The sequence below is a fragment of the Eleutherodactylus coqui genome, chromosome 2, assembly GCF_035609145.1.
Source record: "Eleutherodactylus coqui strain aEleCoq1 chromosome 2, aEleCoq1.hap1, whole genome shotgun sequence".
Lineage (NCBI taxonomy): Eukaryota > Metazoa > Chordata > Amphibia > Anura > Eleutherodactylidae > Eleutherodactylus > Eleutherodactylus coqui.
The window spans coordinates 132,015,999-132,029,982 of NC_089838.1; the positions used below are offsets into that span (position 1 = coordinate 132,015,999).

The following is a 13,984-nucleotide window of genomic DNA, read 5'->3' on the forward strand; positions in this document are numbered from 1 at the left end:
ATGATATGGACTTTTGTATGCTGTGGTTGTATATATGCACATTTTAAAACAATATTTGTGAGTATGATGACTAAAGAATCTCTTTGCTTGTACTAAATCCTGGATTCCACTTTCTGATAGCAGCTTCAGTGCATCCATTAACATCAGAGTTTCCTCCACAACAGATGAGTCCTTTCGTTCCATCATTAGGAGACGTGTTCCCGTGTGGATTTGGGAGCAGATTCTTGTAACCAGTGAGGACATATCATCCCACCAGGAGCAGCGTGCATAGGATTTCTCGTGTGGCTTATTGCATTCATCCCTGATGACTTGGTCTGACGTTGAGCAGTGAGGTGCATTTGATTATTTCTAGTGTTCTGGAAAACCTTCTCACTCAGTTGTCCTCACTTTATCTGCTCCGCTGGGTGGTTTGTTTTGTGCCACTTATCACAATCTACATAAACATTTTTGCTGATAAACACTGACTTTGAATTACTTTTCAAACTGCCTAATAGTCAGCCTGAGTAGATAAGGGTCATACACTGTCAGAGACCCACGTTGCAGTTTCTACATGATAGGTCTCTATCAGGTAACGTTCTCCTCCCACATACTGAAATGAAATGAAAATTTGGATCTCCTAGCTGGACAAGAGAGAAGCTATTTGAATTGGACATGGTGCAGAGTTAAAAAAAGGAATTTCTAATTGAAGGAAAATATTTTAGAATTATTCTTTTCATTTAAGTATAGGAAAATGAATATTAAAAGGATGTAACTCCGGTACAAAAGGTTTTACCAGGAAAAAGCTGTTTAAAAGGGGTGTTAAAACATATTAGCCTGCACACACTTTCTACACTATAAAGTTATAATTACATAAAGTGCTCGTACTCGGTTGTAGTTTAAAGTCTATTTGGTGTTAAATTTAGTTGCAAGAACAAGCTTGCTTATCCCCAGTGCCCGGACTGCCACTTTCTTCTACCACCTGCATTCTCTAGATGCTCAGAGTGGCACAAATTAGACTATATTACAAAATATAATAATGTGGTTTCTTTGAAACCTGAGTCAAGATTTGTTAGGAACCCATTCAGCCCAGTCCCAAGTTTTATTTGACACAGAATACATTATATGCAGTTTATTGAAGTCTCCAATAAGACTGCCACTTCTAGACACTATTTATCAATGTCTTTAAAAGCTAAAAATTTAGTGCCAAATTGGCGCAAGAAAAAAGAGAAACAGATCAAAGCTCCAGCAATTTATTACCGAGAGCCGTATAGCTTTAGCTCTGCCAAATATTCCTGCTACATGTTATAAAGGTGAGGGCCTCTGTGATTCAGCAGGAAGAATTAAGTGTATGAAACATGTATTGATTCGTTGTCAATTGAAAATCTATGATTATCGTATAGTATGAATAATAGAACAAACTGACAGACTAATTTAACATTTTTGGATGACATTTTTAGTTCAAGCCATAATGAGTTTGTATAGTGTACATGTGTTCAATGAAAGGGCTTGTCAAGCAGAAACGGATTCCATGCATTTGACACTGGTATGAGCTGATTTTATACATTCATCTTTCATGATAACCACTTACAGTATGTATCAGAGCACAGGGATACAAAACCCATGACATCCGCCTGAGCTCGGAATTTGGTGACACTAAGCACATTTTTGAAAAGGTTTTTCATATATCTTTTTAAAGTAATAAAATATAAAAAGGAAGCAAGCATAAATTTCTTTTAGCTGTAAACCTGCAGAATCGAGTTAGCATGTTGTTTTTCAGTTCTTTGAATGCTGTAAAAACGAAACCCTCAAAACAGCAGAATTGTGTTTTGTTGTTTTTTTTCTTTTCTCCCTCCCCATTAAGGTTAAGTCAATGGAAAAATTAAGAAAAAAAAGTTATAGGTCTTACAAAAGCAGGGATTAAAAAAACATGTAGAAGAGAAAAATGACCGGTTTCGGAAAGGGGATTTAAAAAGATTTGTTTCATGATTAAATCATTTTTCTGTTAGAGAACGCAAAAAAAAAATAATTTTTCAATTGGAATTAAAAAATGCTCTTGGATCCAAGTATTGCTGTTGAATACTTCTTACTGTGTCCTCCAGTGCTCTGTATTCTCTTTTTAGAAGGTTAGTAGCATAGTATGTAAGGCTGAAAAATGTCCATCTAGTTCAGCCTATTATTCTGCAATATTGGTCACCTAAGATGTTCAGTGAGAAGCAGCCAATTCTACTACGCAGATTGTTAGAGGCTGGCCTGCACATCAGCAGGGATCGCTCTGCCGCCTGTATATAAAGCTGCAAACCATTCTCAATCACCTCTTCTCACAGTTACTATCCCACCTAAGGCTGGCTTCAGATGTGTCGCAAAATCTAAATCCTCGTATAGTGAAAGTAAACCAAACTCAGGGCTCATGCCCACAGCCGTGGCGGGCTCCACAAACGGAATACCGCAGCGGAGTCCGTCAAGGCGCCCCCCCCAAAGACCCATACTCAGTGTCATGATGCTGGCGGCGGTGGCCGGGGCGCGTATTCACACTATACTTCCGCTGTGCTACTGGGGAAGTATAGCGTGACGGCCGGCTTTCATTGACTACAATGGAAGCTGGACGCTCGTATTCCCATGGCAAATAGGACATGCTGCGTGCTATTTCACACTGCAGAATTCCACGGTAGAATTCCGCAGCGTGAGCATTGAGTTATTAATAGCTGCAGTGAAACGCCGCGGATTACCGCCACATTTCACATGGAGGAAATCCAGCCGTGGGCATTAGTCCTTAGATGACTTTATGATGGTATAGTGATCTATGTTCTGTTCAACCTCAGGAGCTCCGGATGTAGCAGGTGGTTACAACCACTGGAAACGTATTATCTAAGTCTCTAGCAGCTCCAACAAACCATCTTATTAAATCTTTTGGTCGATAATGAGAAGAGTTTGCTAACTCTTTTCAAGTACGCTGAGGAAAGATAAAAAGTGAGATGCAGAAAACAAGAATGTTCTATGACTGGGGCGTGGCCTGCGACCAAGATGGCCGGTCGCACTTAAGTGTAGCTCCCCAGGGGATCTCTATTATCCTGCAATAATCCTGGCCTAAGGCACTCCACTTACCTCTTTGAGGCACCGACAGGACATATTTACCCTGCTGCAGCGGCGGAACAAGAAACAGCGGCGCCTCTGGGTTCCCGCTGGACGGTGGGTGACTCGAGACGGAGCGCGGGGTGACCGCCAGCCAACGCCCTGCCGACACTCTCGGCCGCGACCCGGCGGCGCCGCGCGACAGAACCTCCATACACACTTGATCCCGGCACACCAGAGAGACCGGCTCCCAGTGCCTGAAGCCGGCGGTGCAGCGGTTCGGGACCATCGGCGGTGCAGGCGACCACGCTGCATCACATCGCCGTTCCGGCCCCCCCCCCCCCCGCGGGAGGTGCGGACTCCCGGTCTCCGACAAGACATCTCAGCGGAGGCGCCGGGGACCTACTGGCCTGCTGCTGAGACCCTCCTGTGGCGCCCCCGTTAGCGGAGCTCCGGACGGGCCCGCTCCCGGCGGGCCCTGAGCGCACCACGGGCTGACCTTTTTCTCCTGCCGGACGGGACCCAGTGGATTGACAGCACGCCGACCGGAGCTGTAGCGTCGCTGCATTGTGCTGATCTGCCCGCCGACGCACGGGACCCGTGGCAGGGCTCATCCACCGCTGGGCCCCTGCTCTGAGAGACCGCGAACAGTGAGTAAAGTCAGGGGGGGGTCATTGCCCGGGAGATTGACATCCCCTAAACTGCACTTGAGGAGGGGATCGCCCAATACTGGGAGCACCCCCAGATAAAGCCCTTGGCAGAACACTCCATAAAGGGAAACAGCGACAGCACCGCAACCCCTCACAAACCCGTGCACCCGGGATAGCCCCTGACAAACGGCGCATGTGAAGGCAGCCGAAACAATAAACCCATCAAGCCATCTATCTGTTTGGGACCCGAGGGCTATTCCCTAGGAGCCACTACAGGACCCACATTAAATCTCTGGGGCCTAGCCCTAACGCCTTCTTCAACTACCATCTCCCGCCAGATCGACTGGTCAGTAGTCCAGACCCCTACACAACGATCAAGGGCCCACACCCCCTCGGCCGGTTGTACCCAGCTGGCGCCGCTGAGAGCTTCAAGACACCCGGCTCTACTAACTGCACGAGCAGGGCCCCTTTTCAGCCCTATATATTCTCTCTCAATAACACCACGGAGATATACTCCGACAGCTTCAACTATCCTTCCCGTTTAATATTTGTTCAACATGAGTACCCGAGCCAAGGGTAGCACTGCGGCCGAAAAACTTAAAGAATTCTCCAGGACAGAGACACCTGAACATACACCACGACCTGCACGTGCCACCCAGGCGAGAGAGAGCGAGACAGACCCGGGGCAGCCCCCGGAACCCACTATGCGGCAACTTCTTGAAGCCATTAATATCTGCAAATCCTCCCTCACGGGCAAAATAGACGAAATCAAAGCAGACGTCTCCCTGCTGAGACAGGACTTACAAAATATGCGAGGCAGAATGAGCGAGATGGAAGACCGCATTTCCAGCATTGAAGATTCCCTGAAACCACTCCCAGCAGCAATACACAAAGCTACCAAACAGTCAGAATTTTGCCAGTCCAAGATGGATGACTTAGAAAATCGCCTACGTCGTAACAACCTACGGATAATTGGCTTGCCGGAACGAGCAGAAGGCTCCCAACCGGAGTCTTTCACAGAGAACTGGCTAAAGTCTTTACTAGGGAACGACATTTTCTCAGCCTCCTTTACCGTAGAGAGAGCCCATCGTGTCCCGGCTAGACCTCCACCCCCGGGTGCCCCCCCGCGCCCCTTTTTGGCAAGGATTCTAAACTGCAGAGACCGTGACATCGCACTGCGTCAGGCCAGACTTAAAGGCCCACTTAAATACAACAATTCGCTGATCTCCATTTTTCCTGATTTTTCTGCGGATCTACAGAAGCAGAGAGCCACCTTCATAGAGGTCAAGAAAAAATTCAAGGACAGGAATATCCCTTACTCCATGGCCTACCCAGCCCGCCTGCGCATTGTAGCGGACGGGAAAGCCCTCTTTATGCAATCACCAACCGAAGCCATGGAGTGGCTCCAGATGCATCCTACACCATCCGCGGACGCTGGATCCTGAACACGCCGTAACTATACTTTAAATCTCATTTGTAATGTTACTCTGTAATTCCCCAGGCCTATTGGGAACAATGGGCAATTAATAATCAATAAGCCCCTTATTGGGACCTTAAGACGCAAAAACCCACCAGTCTCAGTCGAGGCCACCACTTCCCTTAAGGCCACAGGAATTTCCCCTTCTAGCAACAACCGTTACTCTCTTGATAGAGCGTAACTTAAAGATTTCCTCTTGACATTCCCGTTATAATTGTTAAACGGAATGTCACAAGTTGACTGTTTATGTGATTACAGTTCAGTTTTTGTTAAACCCCCGGAGAGTCCGTGCCGGTGCTATTATCCCATTAGTATATGCAAACTGCTGCCGCTCATAAATGCCCTACCCGTGAACTACCGGGTTCTTTTACCACTTAAATGGCGTTAATATGTTTTAGTTGGAATGTGAGAGGTCTGGGCACCACCGCCAAGCGTAAAGCTGTGTTCTCATGCATTAAACAATTTAATCCTCACATTGTATGTTTACAGGAAACTCACCTCACCACAGAAAGAGCCGAACTACTCAAAAAACCTTGGGTCCAATGGGTAAGCCACTCCTACCACACCTCTTCCAGGGGAGTTTCACTCCTTATTCACAAAGCAGTAAGATGGAACCCAATTAACACCCGTAGAGACCCTGAGGGGAGATTCATTTTTACATATGCTGAAATAGACTCTAAGCCCTACACCATCTTATGTATATATAACCCACCCCATAACAACCAGTACCCCGTACAAGCGGCCATCGCGTTCGCCCACCAATATCCCCTAGCAAGCGTCATCTGTATGGGGGACTTTAACCAAGTAATGGATTTAAATATAGATAGGTTCCATACACCATCCACAGCCCCCACCACTGCTAAATCCTCTCTGCAACAGCTTACTGATAGTGTGGGATGGTTGGATTTCTGGCGCATCAATCACCCCACTACCCAGGAATACACCTGCCACTCCCAGGGACATAACACTCTGTCTAGAATTGACTATATATTCGGCTCCCCATCTCTAGCAATCTATCTCTCCAATATAACACACTGCCCACGGGGCATCTCGGACCATTGCCCGATACTATTAACCTTAAAATTCCCCCAAAACAAAATCATCCCTAACTGGAAAATACATCCATTCTGGCTTAAACTTATTGATACCGACGACCAAACACCCGCCCACATATCAACCTTTCTAGACGTCCACAACAACAACACCCACTATGCCCTGAAATGGGATACCCTCAAGGCTTACCTCAGAGGCTGTCTTAAATCCACCATCACTCATATTAAAAAATCCACATCCCAGTCTGACCGCGACATTGAGGCCCGGGCTATGGAGGCAGAAAAACTATACATCTCCGACCCTACAGACTCCAATAAAGTAGCATGGCTCGGCATGTCCCGCCTGCATAAAATTCAAATCCATGAAAAAACCAAACGGAAATTATTCTTCACCAAACAATACTATTTTGAATTGGGGAACCAATCCAGCCATCTTCTGGCTAACCTCATCAGGCGGGAGGGCCACTCTAATACCATCCTTAAAATTCAAAACACACAAGGCGAGACGCTCACCGACGCCCAGTCCATCACAGAACGATTTAGAGAATTCTATGCCAACCTCTACAGCTCATCTACTAATAAAACCACTTCTGACTCCCTCAACTACCTCCAGGATCTGATATTCCCAACACTCGAGGCTGAACAAATAGCGTTTCTAGAGGCCCCTATTTCCCTAGAAGAAGTCCAGCAAACCATCCAAGATATGGCATTGAACAAAGCCCCAGGCCCAGATGGCCTCCCCATTGAAGTATACCAAAAATATAGTGAACATCTTACCCCACTACTGCACGAAACACTACTTCAAGCCCAAATAGGTAACTCCCTTCCCCCCTCATTTTATAAAGCCACTATAATCGTATTGCTAAAACCCAACAAAAACCCGTTGGACTGTAGCTCCTATCGACCCATTTCGCTAGTCAATGCAGACTACAAAATCCTAACCAAAGTCCTAGCAACTAGACTAAACCAAGTCATTCTTTCTATTATACATCCAGACCAGACCGGCTTCATGCCAGGGAAATCCACAACGATCAACATAAGAAAAGTCCAAACCGCCATTCAGATTGGTACCAAATTTAATATGCCCTGGGCCCTTGCATCACTGGACATGATGAAAGCCTTCGACTCCCTGGAGTGGAGCTTTCTGGAGGCTTGCCTTCACCGCTTTGGTTTTGGTCCCCAGTTCATACACTGGATCAAAATAATATACAAATCCCCAAGCGCCAATGTATCTGTAAACGGCATTCCATCAGCCGAATTTTCATTGACCAGGGGCACCCGCCAGGGCTGCCCACTATCCCCGGCTTTATTCGCCATAGCCATAGAGGCGCTGGCGATTCGTTTGAGAGCCACTCCGGCTGTAACCGGAATCAAGTGGGGTGGCCTGGAGAGCAAGGTGGGCCTTTACGCTGACGATACGATCCTGTTCTTGTCAAATCCAGAGATCTCCTTCCCCCATGCTCTACAACACATTGACAAATTTGCCCAATATTCAGGCCTACAAGTCAATTGGTCCAAATCCACGATCCTATACATGGACCATAACCCTGTGATAGACCCCTCAGCAGCTAGATGCGGCCTGGCGGTGGTATCAACGTTCAAATACCTTGGGATAAACATAACCCGAAGCCATAATAGAGCCCTAGAAGAAAATATTAACCCTCTATTTGAGACCATAAGACACAAACTTAAACAGTGGTCCGGGTTGCCCCTATCAGTTGCAGGTCGCATAAACCTAGTAAAAATGGCTATACAACCGAAATGTTTATATATACTACAACACATGCCTACGATCGTCCCCAAACGGTATTTCCAATCCCTAAACTCCCACATCTCCTCATTTATATGGGGCTCATCGAGACCCAAACTAAGTTTGGCGTCACTGCAGAGACCCAAGAATCAAGCGGGTATGTCCCTCCCAGACCTCAGATTATATTATCTAGCTGGTCAACTCCGCAATATCCGCCCGTGGTTCCAAAACACAGTAAAACCTATCACAGATCAATACCTTGAACATCAAGTGAAAGGCGGCAATCTGTTGGTGTATTTGGAGTTCCCCGAATGCTCAAACCCCTCAGATTTATTACCAATCCACAAACTGGCGTTGAGTGTGTGGAGAGAGACAAAATCTATCCAGAGTTTTGATGACACGGTATCCGATCTTCCTCTCTGGGATAACCCAGGCCTGTCGGCTCTGCTGTCAGTCCCAGACCCCCAATACTGGAAGAATTTGGGGGTCACCTCACTCAAAGACATATACAAGGACGGTATATTCCCTACATTTACTCAACTGCGCGATCAAATACAATCCCCGCACCTCCAGCTGTTCAGATTTTTTCAACTTAGGCACGCACTGACCACCCAGTTCCCCCCCAACTCTACTCAGATATCCAACTTCCCTACCATTGGAATCCTTAAATCCCAAGGACCCAGGGGCTTAATTTCGGCACTTTATACACACTTACTTTCAGCCAAAATAAACCTCCACCCACTTCCAGTCCTTAATAAATGGACAATCTCCATCCCATCCCTCACAACTGATGATTTGACAGACATCATGGAATCCCATTTGTCTGTCTCGCCCGCCGTGAATAATAAATTGATTCAACTCTATATAATCCATCAAGCTTATCTCACCCCCAACCGACTATACCAAATGGGTAACGCCCCATCAAATTCATGCCACAGATGCCATCAACCTGGGGCGAACTTCTGGCATTTAATCTGGGACTGTCCACCAGTAAACAATTTCTGGTCCGACATTGCAACCTTTACAAACGCACTTTTATTACCCCCATTTAACATATCAATGGACCCCAAAGTAATTCTATTCGGCCTACTGCCAGAAGACCAATGGCCCAAATACACACGCACCTTCCTCAGGAAAATACTGTTTCTGGCCCGCAAAGTGGTGGTGCTGCACTGGATGGCTGCAGACCCACCCCTACTATCACAATGGATAAAGCTAATAAACGATGTCACTCCATATGAAAAAATCATTTATAAGAATAGAGGATGCCCGGGTAGGTTTCAGGAGATTTGGGGCCTCTGGCTCATCAACCGACAAACTTTATCAACAATATGAGTCTTATCCGGGCTTCCACCCCTTCTCTCCCCCCTCGGGACTTCAGATTCCCCTTATCTCTCCCTACGTTCCACCCGCATCTTTAATGCATTTCCCATTTTTCTGCCAGGTACTGAGCGGCTGCCCGGCACGGGCTCTCCGATACGTTCTCCCCCCTTTACTGTTGTTCAACTGTTTGACTTGAAACTAAGCAAAGCAAAACAAAAAGCAATGTTTCTCCCCCTTTTTTTATTGCCAATTTATACAGGTACAGTTCAGCAATAAATGTACTTTACGTATACATGATATTTGTACAGTTACAATCAATGCCATGTACAATATTCCTCTTTTCATGCAAATGTGCTCTGTACCGTGATTTTGCAATATGTTAAATAAAACAAAGTTAAAAAAAAAAAGAATGTTCTATGACTAGTGTGTGAAAACTAAAATATTTCAGGATTTTTTTCATCTGGATAATCACACACATTTAAAAAATATATATATCTCAAACCCCTAGAAGGAGTTGTCGGAATCAAATAAAAAACTTTATATGTGTTATTTTAACATTAATATAAGTAAGTGATTGCCAAACTAAACTAATAAATGGAATGAGAGGACTGGAATACCCAGAGAGGCTATCAAAATTAGGATTATTTACTCTAGAAAAAAGACGGCTAAGTGGCGATCAAATAACTATGTATAAGTACATGAGGGGACAACACATGGATCTCTCCCATGATCTGTTTATACCCAGGACTGCGACGGTAACAAGAGGGCATCCGCTATGTCTAGAAGAAAGCAGGTTTCATGACCAACACAAAGGGGAATTCTTTACTGTAAGAGCAGTGAGACTGTGGAACTCTCTGCCTGAGGATGTGGTGATGGCAAAATCCATAGAGGAGTTTAAGAGGGGACTAGATGTCTTTCTCGAGCGGAAGGATATTACAGGATATAGACATTAAGTGATCAGTGGGTTTGTAGTTCCGGGTCTTACAGTCAGGTAGGAACTATCAAAGGTTGATCCAGGGATTATTCTGATTGCCATTATGGAGTCGGGAAGGCATTTTCCCCCAAATGGGCTAATTAGCTTCTGCCTCTTGGGGTTTTTGCCTTCCTCTGGATCAACTAGAGGGTGGAAATAGGCTGAACTAGATTGACATGATCTTCATTCAGTCTAACGTACTATGTTACAATACTTGTAATAGACCACGTGAGACTAAGGCCTCATGTCCACTGCTAAAATAAAATTAAGAATCCGCAGCGTGATCCGCGCCCCATAGGGATGCATTGGACACCCGCATGTAGTTAAATACCTGCGGATGTCATTTTCCCCTGAGGCACGGATTGCGTGTGCGGGAAAACACCTGCAGCAAGCTCCATTTTTAGTGCGGGTCTCCCGCAGGCTTCTATTGAAACCTATAGAAGCTGTCCGGATCTGCGGCACACCCGTACCTGAATTTCTGCTCTCCGGCGCGGTAGGGGAAACAAATAAAAAATGGCCTGCGGAACACATCCACCGGGCCGAAGAAAGAAGATCCGGCCGCGACGGAGAGAAGATCCGCAGCGTCCGGACAGGTAAGTTTAATCTTTTTAGCCTCATGTCCGCAGGAAAGGAGGGACCCGCTGCGGGATTCTGCATGGAGAATCCGCGGCGGGCCTGATTTTCCCCGTGGACATGAGGCCTTAATGTCCTTCAGCCAAGTGCCTGGAAATGGTTCTGACAAACACAGAGGCCTGTAAAGATATCCTGCCTCTGGAAGGCAGACAACGAAACAGTTGGAGCGTCTCGTGCTTGTCAGTTGCTCAGATGATCTTCTATATTGATATTCTGTTGAGGGCATCGCCTTGTGTGCATGCCCTTACACATCTGCTGGTCCCAACACCTCCTCACAGTCTGGTCAGAACAGTTCAGGTGGCGGGTAATTAATCGTTACGACCATCCAGCTTCTTGAATTCCAATAATGCGGTCCTTCTCAAACTCTGTTAGCAGGGCATATTTTATAGATCAAAGGTGGAATCACATTTAGGGTTTCAGGTGACAAGACCCTTCATCTAATCACGCCGCTACTATAATAATTTGCATATCTGCCTAAGAGGCTGATTTAGACAACGATTATCGCTCGAAATTTGCTTAAAAGCCATCGTTCAAGCAATAATTGTTGTTTATCTTGTGCCCGTCGTGCAGTTTTCGTTAAAGCTTCACTCATCGTCTTTCAGTCTGCTTAAAATCCATCGTTCGGCCGTTTGCTTCTCGTGTGGTCAAAATGACATAGTTCAGTCGTTCAGCGATGTTAGGGGAGTTTTCTATGCAAACATTACACAACAATAGTACGATGACTGAAAAGCCCAACATTTTCCAACAATTTTCGCTAAAAAAAGGTCCGTCTTTAAAAGCAAAACCATCGCTCACTTTTATCGTTCTAACGAATTTCAAGCAATAACCTATGTGTCTAAATGGGGCTTAAGATGTAACTGCATGCCGAGTTTTGCAGCAAAACGACAACTCTTAGGTGCTTGATTTTTTTTTTTTCCGACAAAGAGTATAGATCAGTGTTTCCCCATTTCCAGTTCTCAGGGACCCCAACAGGCCATGTCTTCAGGATATCCTATGGTAAGAACACCTGTGGTAATGTCTGAGGCACCGACAGTAATTACATCACCTGTGTAACACAGAGGAAATCCTGAAAACATGACCTGTTGGGGGTTCCTGAGGACTGGGGTTGGGGAACACTGGGATAGATAGATTAGATAGTTAGATTAGAATGTTAATTGTGGATGAGCCGCGGACCAGACAGCTTCTATTGACTTCAATGAAAGTCGTCCACACAAAAATGGAACATGCTGTGATTTTTTCTCCGCGAGCGGAAACCACAATTAAATTTCTGCTCATGTGCAAAGCATGCTATGATCGGTAATTGCTGCGGATCCACAGCATGGACGCCCGCCACGGATTCCGCAGCAAAAATCCGCCCATGTGTAGGCGGCTTAAATCAGTAGCATAAAGCTAAAACTCAGCTTTGGATTTCTGCTGTGGATTCTACTGCATATAATGTACCACTGTGTGAACATACCCTTATGGCTCTTTTACATGGGACAATTTTTGTTTAAAATTGTTCAGATTCCTGCAGGAGAAAACTAAATGATATGTCGTTCATTGTAAGCAGCAGTTGTTCACTTTTGAACGACTATCTACTTAATGTAAATGAAGGCTGGGAAGTGGGGGGGGGGGGACGCTCCCTGACCCGCTCCATCTCCATGCCGGTAATGCTTTGAGCGATGTCAACGATCTTGTGTAACAGCACAGAAGCGAGCATCACTGGGACGCGCTGTCGGGCATTGTTTTCCTGACAGAGCTTGTCCTGTGTGGAAGGACCTTTTCTTCTGAATATGACTAGGAGCACAGTACCGTATTTTGGCTGTTGTTTTGCGTCCGTAATATGGAAGTGCATGCCGGCAGGACCGTGAGTTTCCTGACCAAAACTATGAACATCATGGATATGCATGATCCTTGGGAGCTCGGGACAGAAGACCCATGGTCAGGCTGGGACACACTTCCGTATTTGGATTGGATATCAGTCAGTTTTTGGATTATTTTATTTTTTTTGCATAAGACAAAAAGGACATCGGCCTGATATGTTAATGTAAATAAGATGTAAATAAAATTAGGAAAAAGCTCAGTTTGTTTAAAAAATAAGCATTATGGCCGCCCATATTATTTTTTTATTTTTTTATAAAACCACAGCATGTAATATAATTTATCATGTTGTATTATCAATTTTTAATTCTTCATTGTGCTAAAAAAAAAAAAAGTGAAAAAAAAAGAGATGGTAATTTTGTCTGGATTAAACATAAATCATTCTGAGGATTGTTCTTTGATAATATCATTTTACTTCAATGGTTACTGAATAATTTTGCACTCGGCAATTTGTTCCAAGTGTGACTTCCAGTTTAGGAAAGTTACAATGTATGCATTATATGGAAGGGCTTGTGCAATCTTTCCAGCACGTCAGTATTCTGTCTCTGTTTACCTTGGATGTAACACCTGATCGTTCGTGTTCGTAACATTTTCTTCCACCTTTCTACAGACATGCCAGACACCTGCACAACATGTGAGGTAGTTTACAAGAACAATCCAGCATTTTATAAATGGTTTAACCCCTGGCAATATTTACTTGTCCTTTTCTTCCCCAAAGTGTCGAGCATAAATCATAGGATTACTGCGACTGCCGGATGCCTGCTTTTCTCAATGGTTATAAAGCTTTTCCAAAGGGAAACAGTGAAGCTCTGTTGCAGCAAAGCTGAGACTTTACGTCATTTTGTAGGCAACGCCATGGGCTCTAGGTTTAAAGCGTAGCTGCACCTTCCTGTGACTTCTTACAGTACATTGCCGTGTAAGTATACCTGAGGAATACCATTATTTCTGGTCATTATAGGACTTGTATCCTGCATTTATCACCAGTTTTTCTCTCTGCAGGCTGCTTTAGTAATTTTCAGTTAGTATAAGGCCACGCCCACATGACCGTTTTCTACGCAGCCTTTTGCTGCGTGCAGAACTGCGCTTCTGTACGCGCCTACCTGCATTTTTATGCAGTAAAAGCACAGACAAGCAAGCTGATGTCACAAACTTTATTCCCCCCCCCCCAGTGGCATAGCAACCTGCATAAAAAAGGCAAAACACAGTATTACGCATGCA

The 13,984-nt window shown here is 45.1% G+C and overlaps 1 protein-coding gene across 1 annotated transcript in view; it reads right to left on the bottom strand.

Annotated features, from left to right (window-relative positions):
- NTN4 (netrin 4) overlaps window positions 1-13,984 on the bottom strand; it is a 113,301-nt gene that overhangs the window by 28,641 nt on the left and 70,676 nt on the right. The gene's annotated exons all lie outside the window — the stretch shown is intronic.